This window comes from Vombatus ursinus, unplaced genomic scaffold (assembly GCF_900497805.2).
Source record: "Vombatus ursinus unplaced genomic scaffold, bare-nosed wombat genome assembly UNPS02014159.1, whole genome shotgun sequence".
Taxonomy (NCBI): domain Eukaryota; kingdom Metazoa; phylum Chordata; class Mammalia; order Diprotodontia; family Vombatidae; genus Vombatus; species Vombatus ursinus.
The window spans coordinates 413,948-427,324 of NW_020953937.1; the positions used below are offsets into that span (position 1 = coordinate 413,948).

The window sequence follows — 13,377 nt, forward strand, 5'->3', positions numbered from 1 at the left end:
ATTTAGATAAGAAGAAACCTAAGTCTGGATTTACAGTTACAAATGGTGCAGAGAATCCCAATTTTCCCAAAGACCTTTTGTTGCAAGCTCCTCAAAGTATAGGCACCCCTTCTTTCTATTAGGCTGCAGCCCAAGTTTTATCCGGTCAAGTTTTCTGCGCAGGGGGGAGACGGGATGAAGGCATGGGGGAGACGGGATGAAGGCATGGGGGAGGAGGAGCTCTCAGAGATGACCAGCCTGGTGGGTGGTGGCCCAGGTGAAATAGGAGCCTTGGGGTGGAGTTTGGAGGCCTGGGAGGGGTCTAGGGCAAGGAGAGGGCTCATCCCAGTGAGAAAGGTCTTCCACGTGATGGAGGGCAGGGCTTAGGAAGGAGAGGCAGGCAGGGTCCTGAGATCCTGGCCCTGGGTTTGATTGGAAGAAAGGGTCCATCCAGTAGGCACCAGGGCTGGCCAGGGTGGGCCTCTTGGGAGTAGGAGGCCCCTCCCCGAGACGGCAGCTTGGAAGCTGGAACTTTTGGAGCTGAGATCATATCATTCTGCTTTCCCTGGAGCTGAGGTCTCTTTGTCTTCCTTCCGGCAGCTGAGATCTCTGGTTAGCTCTGTGTGTGGAGATCTCAGGTAGGGCTGAGCCAGACCTTCCCCCCCCACCCCCCCACTTCCTGGTTTCTACTGGCTGCTCTTACCACTGGATCTCATATCCTCTTCTGACCTCCAGGTAAGTGTCCGCTTGGTCTGCCTGGAGCACACCTCCTTCCCAGGCCTAGCCAATGGACAAGCTCCCTGCCCTTAACTCTTTTGCAGACTCCCCATCATTTCCCAATGTCCGGGGTTGCCCTCCCTGAACTTACCATTGGTTCACATTTTCCCAAACTTCAGACTTTGCCCATAGGGATCCAGGAGTCCTATATCAGTCTTCCTGTCAGGACCCAGGTGTCTTGTCTCCCTGCCTCCAGTTTTTGGTTAGAGATTGAGTTGTTTTGCTTTCAGACCAACCCTCCGTAAGGATCCACAAGCTTTGCCTGCCTTGAGAACCCACTTTGGATGTAGGCACCAAATCTCCTCTGGACCCAAGGCTCCCGGGCTGCCTCCCTATCAGATCCCAGGCACTGGCTCCCTGTGCCCAGTCTCCCATGAGGGATTCCAAGGCTAAGCTCTACCAGAGGGTCCCAGGAGTCCTCCCCAGCTCCTAGTTAAACCTCAAGATGCATCACCCTGCTTTCCCAGGCTCAGTGTCCACCTGGAGCCCTTCTGTCACTGCAGTGTCCCTGACCTCCCTGCCATGAGCTGGATTAGAATGTCTTACTCCCAGACCCTACCTGTGCTCCCCTTCCTCAGGCCTCCTGCTTCCCTTACCCCCTCTTTTTTCAGAGCCCTCAGCCCCCCTGCCACGAATCCCAGACTGGATTTTGTCTCCCAGCCTCAGGCTTCCCCTGGTCATTCCTGGTGGCTCCATCCCAGAGCCCTCTCCATCCCCAACCTTACCTCTCTCCTAGGTCAAGCAGTCAGTCTGTTGTGTAGATAATGTGTGTGTGTTAGTTGGGGAGAGGGGGTGCAGGGAGGGAAGAGGGCCAACTGGAGGGAGATCTCTGATTCCGGAGCCTTTGAGGCTCTGACTGGTCTCATCCCATGTGGGATCCCAAGCCCCTTCTGCCTCTTGGGTCTCTGAAGGAGAATGGAGGAGGGGAGTGGCGTGGAAGAGAAGGAATAAGAGAGGGTGGGACCATCTTCATTTTCAAACCGTTGGGCTCCCTCTTTTTGTTGGTTAGAGTCTCTGTCCTGAGGGCAGGGTCAGGGTCTTTGTAACTCCTGTGGAACTTCACCCTACATAAATCCCTGTAGGCCATCCTCCTGCCCTGGAAGAGGAAGGAAAGACCTCTCCCCCTCTGGGATCCTTCAGCCAAGCTGGGAACCTGGAGCCAGAGGGAATGGCCCCTGGGATGCTCAGCTCCCCAGCCCAGGTGAGTGCAGTCTGTCCTCAGATCAACATCAGCCAATGAGATGATTTCTACAGACTTGGAGGGCTGTCTATGAAGCTGGCAGACTCTCATCTATGGAACATTTCTTTACAAAAATAGACACCCCCCCATCCTAATTGCTGCCCTCCCCCCCTTTTTTTTAGTTATTCCTCATTACAAGAGACTGACAAAAAACCCCACTTCACTCCTATCATCTCTATTCTCTACATCCCAGGTCTTTGCTCTCTTTAGGTCTGCCTAGCACTGCTCCCCCCAAAACACACACACACACACACACACACACACAACTTCTCCCCCCTCCCCTTTGTTTCTTGTGGCCCAGCTCCCCTTGTAGCAACTGAAGATCCAGGAAACCCTTCACCCTGAGTCTTGTCTGGACAGGCCTGGAGCAAAGGCCTGAAGGAATTCTCTCATTTCTGAGTGGTTAGTATTGAGGTCATTAAGCACATCTGTCCTTTTATTTATCAGTTTATCATTATGTAAGCAAACATCTAGGCTGATCTCCTTTGGCAGGTCTCATGGTGGGCACTCTTTGGGGGGGAGACAGACTTTGTGGTCTGTTTGACCCCTTTTATGGAGTCATGCCATTGATTCCTGATAGAATAGGAATTTGGTGGGAGAAAAGTAGCCAGGAAAAGGAAGCTAACATAGAACATTTTTTCTCAGTTGTTTGGGAGATTCTAGGACAAGGTCAAGCAGTGCATCCTTGTGGTAACTGAAGTGTTTGCTTGACCTTGGGGTAACTAAAGTGTACACAAGGCAACTTGATGTGAAAGAATAACAGGATGGCTCAGCTGGCAATGCACAGGAGAATAACAATAACCTGGTAACTGAAGGAGAGTAACAGAATAGATTGATTCCATTCAGTCTTAAGATACTGCACTTGGCTAGAAATCCTAAGTCAACATTGGAGGGTTGATTTAATTCCTTCAGAAGATAAGAGAGGTAAAGAAAGGTAAAGATAAAGAGAGGTAAAGAGGAAATGTAGTTTCCAAATATATCATAAATCTGTTGTTTTAAAGACGTCAAAATGATTTAAAAAAGTGAAAAGTCAATTTTTTTTGCTCATGATAGAGAATTGCTAGAAAACAATAGAATATCTGATAAAGTGAATGATCTCACCATAATGGCTATGAGAGAGTGTCACCTACGAAGCATATTGGCCAAACATGAGGTCTGCATGTTACAATTAGAAACATGGATGCTCCCTTCCAAATATCACAGTGCCTTCCCACCCAGCCAAGCTCTCCTACATGGCATCCCTCCATTTACCTCCAGCCATTCCCTGGCCTCTTCTTCTCCCAAGGTCCCGGGATGTGGGGATATGTTTAGGTCATTGATCTCATCAAAAGGCTACAATGTCTTTCTTATGAATTAGCTCCAACCCCAGCCCCAGTTAATAAAATATTACATTTTAAATAATCCACCATTACAGTACCTCATATTTCCATATGACTATAAAATGAATGAGTATATGCCCTTAAGAAATAAAAGCCTGGGGCAGCCAGGTGACACAGTGGATAGAGCACTGGCCCAGGAGTCAGGAGGACCTGAGTTCAAATATGACCTCAGACACATAACACTCATTAGCTGTGTGACTCTGGGCAAGTCACTTAACCCCAGTTGCCTCACATTAAAAAAAAAAAAAGAAATAAAAGCCATCATGAAGCCAAGGTCTAAAATGTTTTAGCAATGACTCAATGCTCAGAGCTACCTCAAGCTCTCAGTATAACAATAGTTAGCTCCTTCAGTTGGATGGAAATGTACCACTCATACCACTGATTTTAGTCCAGATTCTGATTAATAACTCATATTTCTATCTAGATAACAATTTATTTCAGGTTTTTAGGAAATGAACTAGATTGTATCTTTTCTATATTTTCTACTCAAAGGATCATATGATACATTATATCCCCAGAATACATGTTTCTTGATAGCTTTTCACAAATTCCTCAGAGTTTTCTTAACATATCATTTATGCCAATTCTGATGAGGTAGAAATTTCACATCAATTTCTCTCTTTCTCCTCCAGAGATCCTCATATCTCTCTGATACAACACATAACTTCTCTGATTCCATAGAGAGTAGCATTTTGCAGTAAGACATTTCTCAACTTTATTCCAACTGAAAATATCAAATGCTTTTCTCAATATTCCTTTGAGCTTTTCATGACTATGGTTCCAAGTGTTGGCTCTGACTCTCATCGAGGTTGTGACCTTTGGGCAAATCCATTCTCTATGCTTCTGTTTCTTTCTGTAAATTGATGAGCATTGGACTGGATCAATTCTGAAGTGTGTTTCAAGACCTATGAATGTTGATGTTTTAGGAGCTGGTGACATTCAAGGATGTGGCCGTGGACTTCACCCTGGAGGAGTGGGGTCTGTTGGACCATGCTCAGAAAGAGCTGTACAAGACTGTCATGCTGGAGAATGCTCAGAACTTGCTCTCCCTGGGTAAGGACCACTTTCTCTGGGAACTCTGAATCAGCCTTCAAAAGGACCATCTTCATTCCCTCCCTAGTATGCAGAGTTTCAAGCATTTATCTGTTCTTAGAAGAGTCAATGTGCCAGCCCTCTGAGTCTAAGAGACAAGGTCCTCCTGCTGCCTGGTTTTCCTAGGAGAGGTGTTTGTGTAGTGGGATAGGGAGCTGGGAGTTGTGTCTACAGAATCTCTAAACATTGATCCTGCAGCATTTCCTTGAAGATGGACAAGGAGGAGAATGTCCTTCCTCCCAAGGCCTCCCTTCTTCTTTGGGAAGGGATTTGTCTTTAGAGTGTCTTCTTGTTAATAGGGACAAATGTGCAGCTCCTTGTCCCTGGTGTTAGGCCTAGAGCCCTTGGACACCAGGTGTGTCCTTGTTTTTCCCTCAGACATCCCCCAAATTCAAGTGGAGATGACAGGAAAGAAAGGGAAGGGAATAAGTATGAATGTCCATCTGCTGTGAGCCAGGCACTAGGCTAATGGCTTTCTTTGTGCACATTATCCCACTCGATCCTCACAACAACTTTTGTTGTTATCTCCATTATCTCTATTATCTCCATTCAATAGTTGAGACCACTGAGGCAAACAGACTCAATGACTTGCCTGTGGGCACACAGCTAGTAAGTTTCTGAGGCCAGATTTGAACTCAGGTCTTCCTGACTCCAGCCCAAGACTCTCTGCTCTGTACTATCCCTAAGGAGGATGAAATTGCAAGTTCCTCTCCATCTTCATGCCTAATTTATTCTCCATACCCAGGACTTCCAGCTCCCAGAGAAGATTGGATCTCCCATTTGGAGAAAGAAGGCCTGAGGAACTCCTGTCCAGGTGAGTGAGGTGAAAGCTGGAGTGTAGGGGCTGACTTCTTCCTGTTACAGTAAAGGGAATGCTAGACTTGGGGGTGGGAAGACCTGACTTGTTTATTCCTTTTCAGACACTTTTTAGCAGTGAGATCTTGGCAAGTCACTGAACCTCTGAGCCTCAGTTTCCTCATCTGTCAAATGAAAAGTTTGGACTCCTTGGCCTTTCAGTTCCCTTCTAGTGATAAATCAGTGACCCTTAAGAAGTTTCTGTTGGGATCTTTGGGGCATGGAACTCTCCTGCAACTATCTAAAGAGGGCTGAGGCTGTCTACTATGAGCTCTTTCTTAGGCCTTCCTCAAACCAACAAGCATTTATTAAGTGTCTGATTTGTGAGAGGCCCTGTGCTGAGCAGCAGGGATCTGAGGAGATGGAGCTCACAGGCTCATGGGAAAGATAACATGGACTCAATTACATAAAGGCTACCATATACATGCTCAGTTGGAGCCAGTCAAGAGAAGGAAGGTTAAGGGGGACTGGAAGAGTCTTACGGTAGGAGATGGGGGTTGAGCTTGTACTTCAGAGAAGGCAGGGTGAGCATTCTAGGCATGAGCGCCAGCCAAGGAAATCCCATGGTGTTGGAGGATGGAGTGTCCCATTCATGGAACAGAGAGGAGGCCTCTGTCCCACTGGATTCTAGTGTATGTGGAGGGGGATCAAGGTGAAAGAGTATCAAGGAAATGTGGGTGATTGGCAGTATCAGAGGCTACAAAAAGAAGAATGAGGATTGACAAAAGGCCATTGGTTTTAGTGATTAGGAGATCATTGGTGACTCTGGAAAGAGCTATTTCAGCTGAATAATGAAGCTGGGCACCAGACTGCAGAGAGTTTTGAAGAAATCAAGAGGAAAGGAAGTAGTGACCCTAGTTCCAGATGGTCATCTCCAGCTGTTAGCCAGGAAAGGGTTGGAAGACATAGGACAACCTAGCATGGGGAGGAAGGGAGCAAGTGAGGTTTCTATGCATCATGGAGACAAGGTTATATTTGTGGGACTAGGCAAGGAGCCACTAGACAGAGAGAGATTCAAAATCAGTGGAAAAACTGAGAATGATCCAGAAAGAAATCTGCTGGGGAAGAGGGTGGGATGGAGCCGGATCATCGATGTATTTACATGGGTTTACTTTGGCAAGGAGAAGGGCCTCTATTCATGTGAGACCAAGGCAAAGGAGGAAAAGGAGGCATCTGATATGTGCAAAATGAAGAGAGCAAAGAGCTTTAGGCGAAAGTCCCATTTTTCAGAGAAATAAGAGGCCATGTTGTGATGAGAGAGTGTAGAGGTGGGGGTGGAGCAAACAGCATTGCTAGGTGGAGGAGGCATGAAAAGAATTGGAAAAGCTCTGTGGTGAGTGTTATAGGGAGTCTTTTGGAGAATGGTCCAAAGATTGCCTTGCCACAGTGAGGGCCCAACTGCGAGTATGTAACTAAAATTGTAGTGGACCCAGGCAGCCTAAGTTTGTGATTTTCTCTGTCTCCCTTCATCAATACATGAATAGGAATGAAGGGCACTGCCTTACTTGGAAATAATTGTGGCAAAAGGTATCAACCTTCATCCTTTTCCTGGTCCCTATGGCCCAATCTTTGACCCATTCTTGGAGAATCATTGGCCAGATTCATGTAGGTGACAGCCACCCTAAGGCTGAGGAGATGGCAGGGAGAGACTCCCAGGTGTCCCATAGCAGGACCATGAGCCTAGAGACCATTGTCTTCTTCAGTGTTGGGTCTGGTCAGGTCTCATCAGGGTTAGAACTGTACTAAGATAACTGCTTATGGGTGACAAGGTGCAAGAAAGAGACAGAAATAAGGCTAAGGCCAAACCCCAAACACCTCCAAATAACCACAAAAAATGACTCTAAACAAATTCTAAAGCAGCAGAACTCACAAAAAGAGTGAAACACATTTCCAGCCCAAGACAACCTGGATGGTTGATTGGAAAGGTCTATCACATGGGGCAGGGAGAGGAGTGCAATTTAGCGTGGGTGTGCAGGCAAACCAGGTGTCAGAGGACTGAATCATGGGCAGTTGTGGCAGTTTCCAGACTTCTCGACCCACAAACGCCAAAGACAACTTAGAAGATCAGTGAGAAAAGTCTGTGACTGCGGTAAGAGAGAAAACCTAGGTTCCAGACCCAGTTCCCAAATGCGGCCCCGGGACGGCAGATGCCTCTAGAGCTTCCAGCCCACAGACTGAGGGGGAATCGAGTGGCTGATCAGAGGGAGATTGCAGGAGTTTCTTTGCCTGTGCTGATGCAGGATTCCCTTGCTTTGCCTGTGCTTGGATCTGGGTCACAGTTCTGAGGGGCAGTCCTTGGGCAAGGAAGAGCACTGGTGTGGTGGAGCTTGTTGTGGTGGAGGAGAGGGAATCCTCCTCACAATTCCAAGGCAGAAAAGAGGGCTTGTGGTCACTCATAGACCAGACCACTGGCCAGGAAAGGAGTAAACACCTCTCCCATGATCATACCACCTTGGAAGAACTGAAAACTTCCAGGTCCCTAGAAGGATCTCTGAAAACAACTGCACAAAACCCCCAAAGCTTGGGACAGTATATTCTCCACACTGGAAGCAGATCTCTACCATAACAAAGAGTTTATAACTCAAGTAATTGGCTGGGATCATGAGTAAGCAGCAGAAAAAGAGTCACACTACATCATCTTACTTTGGTGACAAAGAAGATCAAAACATACAACCAGAAGAAGACAACAGAGTCAAAGCTCCTACATCCAAAGCCTCCAAGAAAAATATGAATGGGTACCAGGCCTTGGAAGACCTCAAAAGGGGTTTTGAGAAGCAAGTAAGAGAAGTAGAGGAAAAACTGAGAGTGATGCAAGAAAATCATGAAAAACAAGTGAACAGCTGGCTAAAGGAGACCCAAAAAAATGTTGAAGAAAATAACACTTAAAAAAATAGCCTAACCCAATTGGCAAAGAAGTCCAAAAAGCCAATGAGGAGAAGAATGCCTTAAAAAGCAAAATTGGCCAAATGGAAGAGGAAGTTCCAAAGCTCACTGAAGAAAATACTTCCTTAAAAATTAGAATGGAGCAATTGGAAGCTAGTGACTTTAAGAGAAATCAAGACATTGTAAAACAAAACAAAAAGAATGAAAAAATAGAAAACAATGTGAAATATCTCATTGGAAAAACAACTGAACTGGAAAATAGATCCAGCAGAGATAATTTTTAAATTATTGAACTATCTGGAAGCCATGATCAAAAAAAGAGCCTAGACATTATCTTTCAAGAAATCATCATGGAAAACTGCCCTGATATTCTAGAACTAGAGGGCAAAATAGAAATGGAAAGAATCCAATGATCACCTCCCGAAAGAGATCCCCAAAGGAAAACTCCTAGAAATATTGTAGCCAAATTCCAGAGTTCCCAGGTCAAGGAGAAAATATTGCAATCAGCCAGAAAGAAACAATTCAAGTATTGTAGAAACACAATCAGCATAACACAGGATTTAGCAGCTTCTACATTAAGGGACTGCAGGGCTTGGAATATAATATTCTGGAGGGCAAAGGAGATAGGATTACAGCCAAGAATCACCTACCCAGCAAAACTGAGTATAATCCTTCAGGGGGAAAAATGGACATTCAGTGAAATAGAGGACTTTTAAACATTCTTGATGAAAAGACCAGAGCTGAATAGAAAATTTGACTTTCATATACAAGACTCCATAGAAGCAAGAAGCAGTAAACAGGAAAGACAAATCATAAGGGACTTATTAAAGTTGAACTGTTTATATTCTTACATGGAAAGATGATATTTGTAATTCATGAGACCTTTGTCAGTATTAGGGTAGTTGAAGGGGGAAAAATTATATGTGTAGATAGATTGATAGATAGAGGGTACAGGGTGAATTGAAGATAAATGGGTGATATCTGAAGAATAAAATTAAGGGGTGAGAGAGGATTATACTGGGAGAAGGAGAAAGGGAGAGGTAGAATGGGGTAAATTATCTCACATAAAACAGACAAGAAAAGGCTTTTACAGTGGAGGGGAAGTGGGGGAAGATGAAAGGGAATGAGTGAATCTTATTCTCACCAGATTTGACTTAAGGAGAGAATAACATACAAACTCAATTGAGTATGGAAAGCTATCTTACCCTACAGGAAAATAAGATGGAAGGGGATAAGAGAGAGGGGTGATGATAGAGGGGAGGGCAGCTTGGGGGAGGGGTTAATCAGAAGCAAACACTTCTGAAGATAGACAGGGTCAAAAGAGAGAACAGAATAAATGGGGGGGTGGGATAGGATGAAGGGAAATTTAGTTAGTTTCCCACAGCATGACTACTATGGAAGTGTTTTGCATGACTACACAAGTATAACCTGTATCGAGTTGCTTGCCTTCTCAATAAGGGTGGGTGAGGAGGGAGGAAGAGAGAGAATTTGGAACCCAAAGTTTTAAAAACATGTTAAAAATTTTTTTTTCACGTGCAACTGAGAAATAAGATATAGAGGCAATGGGGTATAGAAGTCTATCCTGCCCTACAGGAAAATAGAAGAGGAAGGGGATAAGAGAACAGGGGTGAGATAGAAAGGAGGGCAGATTAAGGGAAGGGGTATTCAGAATGTACTCTGTTTTAGGGTTGGGGGAGGGACAAGATGGGGAGAAAATTTGGAACTCAAAATCTTGTGGAAGTGAATGTTGAAAACTAAAAGTAAATAAATTAATGAAGCTTTAAAAAAAAAAAAAAGAAATAGGACTAAGGTAAACACCTACATTTGGCAACTAGAGAGAGACCAAAATCCTGGGACTGAGGTAGTTAGGGACTAATATCAGCCCCGGGTCCAGTCTGTTAGTCAGTAAACAGAGATTAATTGACTACTGTGTTTTAGGCACGTGCTAAGCCCTGGGGATACAAAGAGAGGCAAAAGATTCTTCCTGATGTCAAGCAGTTCAAAATCCAATATACAGACATGGAGATGGTTTGAGAGTAAGCAACAGATCATGGAACTTACTCTTAGCTAATCAAGGCAAAGGAAAGTGTTTTGGCTTGGAAGTACTTTAGGCTGAACAGGCACACGTATGAATACAAAGAGAAAGGAGAATGGTGGTTTATGAAGGCAAATTGTCAGGGTGGGAAGAATCAAAATTATAATGACAATGATAAAACCTAGCAATTATACAGTACCTACTGTATGCCAGCAGCTTTACAAAAATGACCTCATTTGATCCTCAGAACGACCATGGGAAGTAGGTGCTATTATTACCCTCATTTTACAGAACAACTGAGGCAAAGAAGTACTGTGATTTTTGTAGTGTCACAGAGGTAATGAGTGTCTGAGGCTGAATTTGAACTCAAGTCAACCTGATCCCTGGCACATTGCTCTATCCACTGGGCCACCTAGCTGCTTCATGGTGGAAAATACATTTCTATTCTAGAGGATTCTTCAAGTGGGAGAGATTAAAAGAATGAGAGACTCTTCAGGTAGTGCTACAACCAGTCATCTGGGACTGGGATCAAAGGCAGACAAGGTCTGCTGAATGGTAGGGATCATGCCATTTCAATTCTGTTCATTTTGCACACCAGCAAGGTTATGCTTAAGATTCTGCAAGCTGGGCTTCAGCAATGTTTGAGGCAAGAATTCCCTGAAGAGCTGGTTCTCCCAGAGGGAGAGGAAATGACCTGAAGTATCACTTTGGCTGCAGCCCCTGAACTTTGGTGTGCTGTCCCATGGTTGTCATTCTCTTTAATGAAATTATTATTTGTTTCTATGATTCATTCTTTGACCCACTCATTGTTTAGGATTATTTAGTTTCCATTTAATTTCTAATCTATGTTTTCACAGACTTTTATTGAATACATTTTAATTGCATTATGGTCTGAAAAGGATGTGTTTAATCTTTCTGCTTTTCTGCATTTGGTTATAAGGTTTTGATGCCTTAATTTATTGTCAGTTTTTGTGAAGGTGTCATGTATAGCTGAGAAAAAGGGTATTCCTTTCTATTCCCATTCAGTTTTCCCCAGAGATCTATCCTATGGAACTTTTTAAAAATTCTATTCGTCTCTATTCATCTGTCTTTCTTGTTTATTTTATGGTTACAGTTATCTAGTTCTGAGAGTGGAAAGTTGAGGTCTTCCATTAGTATAGCTTTACCTTCTATTTCCTCCTATAACTCATTTAACTTTTCCTTGAATAATTTAGATGCTATGCCTATTGGTGCATATATGTTTATTATTGATATTATTTTGTGTATCGTATTTTTTTTTTAGCAAAATGTAGGTTCCCTGCTTATCTCTTTTATTTAGCTCTATTATGCTTCAGTGATGCAGTGTTTATTTTCTCAGAGGAAAAAAAATGTATTTATAACAAAACTGGGCAATTATTAAAAGCTTAATATATCATTAAAGAATTTTGAGCTCAAACCCCTTGGCCTATCATCACCAACTCCCAGGGGATTCTTGATCCCCTAAATGGGAAGTGTTGCTAGAAGACTAGTAGTGAAACATATTGTGTACCTCATGGAAGATGGATGGTGGACTCTAGAGTCAGTAGGAGAAATAAGTTTTTTAGACGTGGGAAATGCAAAATGTTTTTAAAAACTATTTATTTCAAGGATTTTAGGTTTTCTTTTTTTCATTTAGGGAAGAGGCATTCAAAGATAAAATTTAAAAAAAGAGAGATAATGACAATCTTTAAAAAGTGATGGTCCAGAACAGAATCTAATTTGCCACAGGTATTAAAAAAAAAAAACAAACCAAAACCCCAAGGTTGGCACTCATAATGGGATCTCATTTGCAGCAACAAAAGATCATTTGAAATGGGATCACCAGAGAAATTACATTATGATTAAAATATGATAAATAGTGAAATAATATGAATTATTTAGTATATTGCAACAAATGGCATAAAACCCATAGATGTGAATTCATTTTACAAAAAGGTGGATATAACTCTGAAAATTTTTACAGGACAATTGAAAGAGTAAATCTTTTTCTGAAGTTAGCATGAAATTTAGAAAGAATGACTATGCAATAAAGCATCAAAACTGGTCCGTACAGAATAGTAGGATGATTATCTGCACAGAATAGAATAAAATTGTCATTAATAAAATCAATTTGAAGAAAGGATTGAAAATGAAACAGAGCATCTGTCTAGTGCAGTGGACAGAGCACACTCAGTCACCAGGTTTGAGATCCACTCTCAGCTGCTGGGACTTGGGTCAGGTCACTCAGTCACTCAGAGCTCATAGCCTGAATTGTGAAGTATAAAGAGAATGCTAGCCCTGCCTTTGTCTCTGGTTCATTGTGAGGATCCAATGCAATTGTTTGTGGAACTCCTTGTTAATTAAATTGTCTTATGGGGGTGAGCTAATAGCATTTTCAAATGGTTGATCCTGCCCACCGAAGTTTGAAGACTCTTCTTTTTGATCGGGTAATTGAATGTTATTCAGTTTTCTTTCTGCCAATAGAAGGAAGAGCATATATTTATATGTGTGTGTGTGTGTGTGTGTGTGTGTGTGTGTGTGTGTGTATTTCCACCAGATGCAGAGACCGGGTTTGATGTGAAGAGGATGAGTACAAATCTGAAAATTACCTCATGGAATGACTGTTGTCATTATAGTGAATGCAGTGATTATCTTGCTGAACATCAGAGAACCCACATTGTTGAGAAACAATATGAATGCACTCAACAAGGCAAAGCTTTCAGAAAGCATCCTAGTGTTGCTAACCATAAGAGAATCCACACTGAAGAGAAACCTCCTGACTGTCAAGAAAGTGGTAAAACTTTTAGGGACCACTATTCCCTTATTGCACATCAGAGAGTCCACACTGGAGAGAAACCTTACAAGTGTCTTCAATGTGGTAAAGCTTTTAGTGTACACTCTTCTTTTATTAAACATCAGAAAATCCACACTGGAGGGAAACCTTCTGAACAGAATCAATGTAGAAAGGCTTTTAGATGTAGCTCCCATATTTCTCCACATAAGAGAATCCACAGTGGAGAGAAACCTTCTGAATGTAATCAGTGTGGAAAGACTTTCAGATACAAAGCAAATCTTGCTAAACACCAGAGAATCCACAGTGGAGAGAAACCTTATGAATGTAATCAATGTGGAAAGACTTT

General features: G+C 43.2%; 1 pseudogene; it reads left to right on the top strand.

Annotated features, from left to right (window-relative positions):
• Positions 1-387: 387 nt before the first annotated feature.
• The window catches only part of LOC114040909, a 14,600-nt pseudogene continuing 1,610 nt past the window's right edge, over positions 388-13,377 (top strand).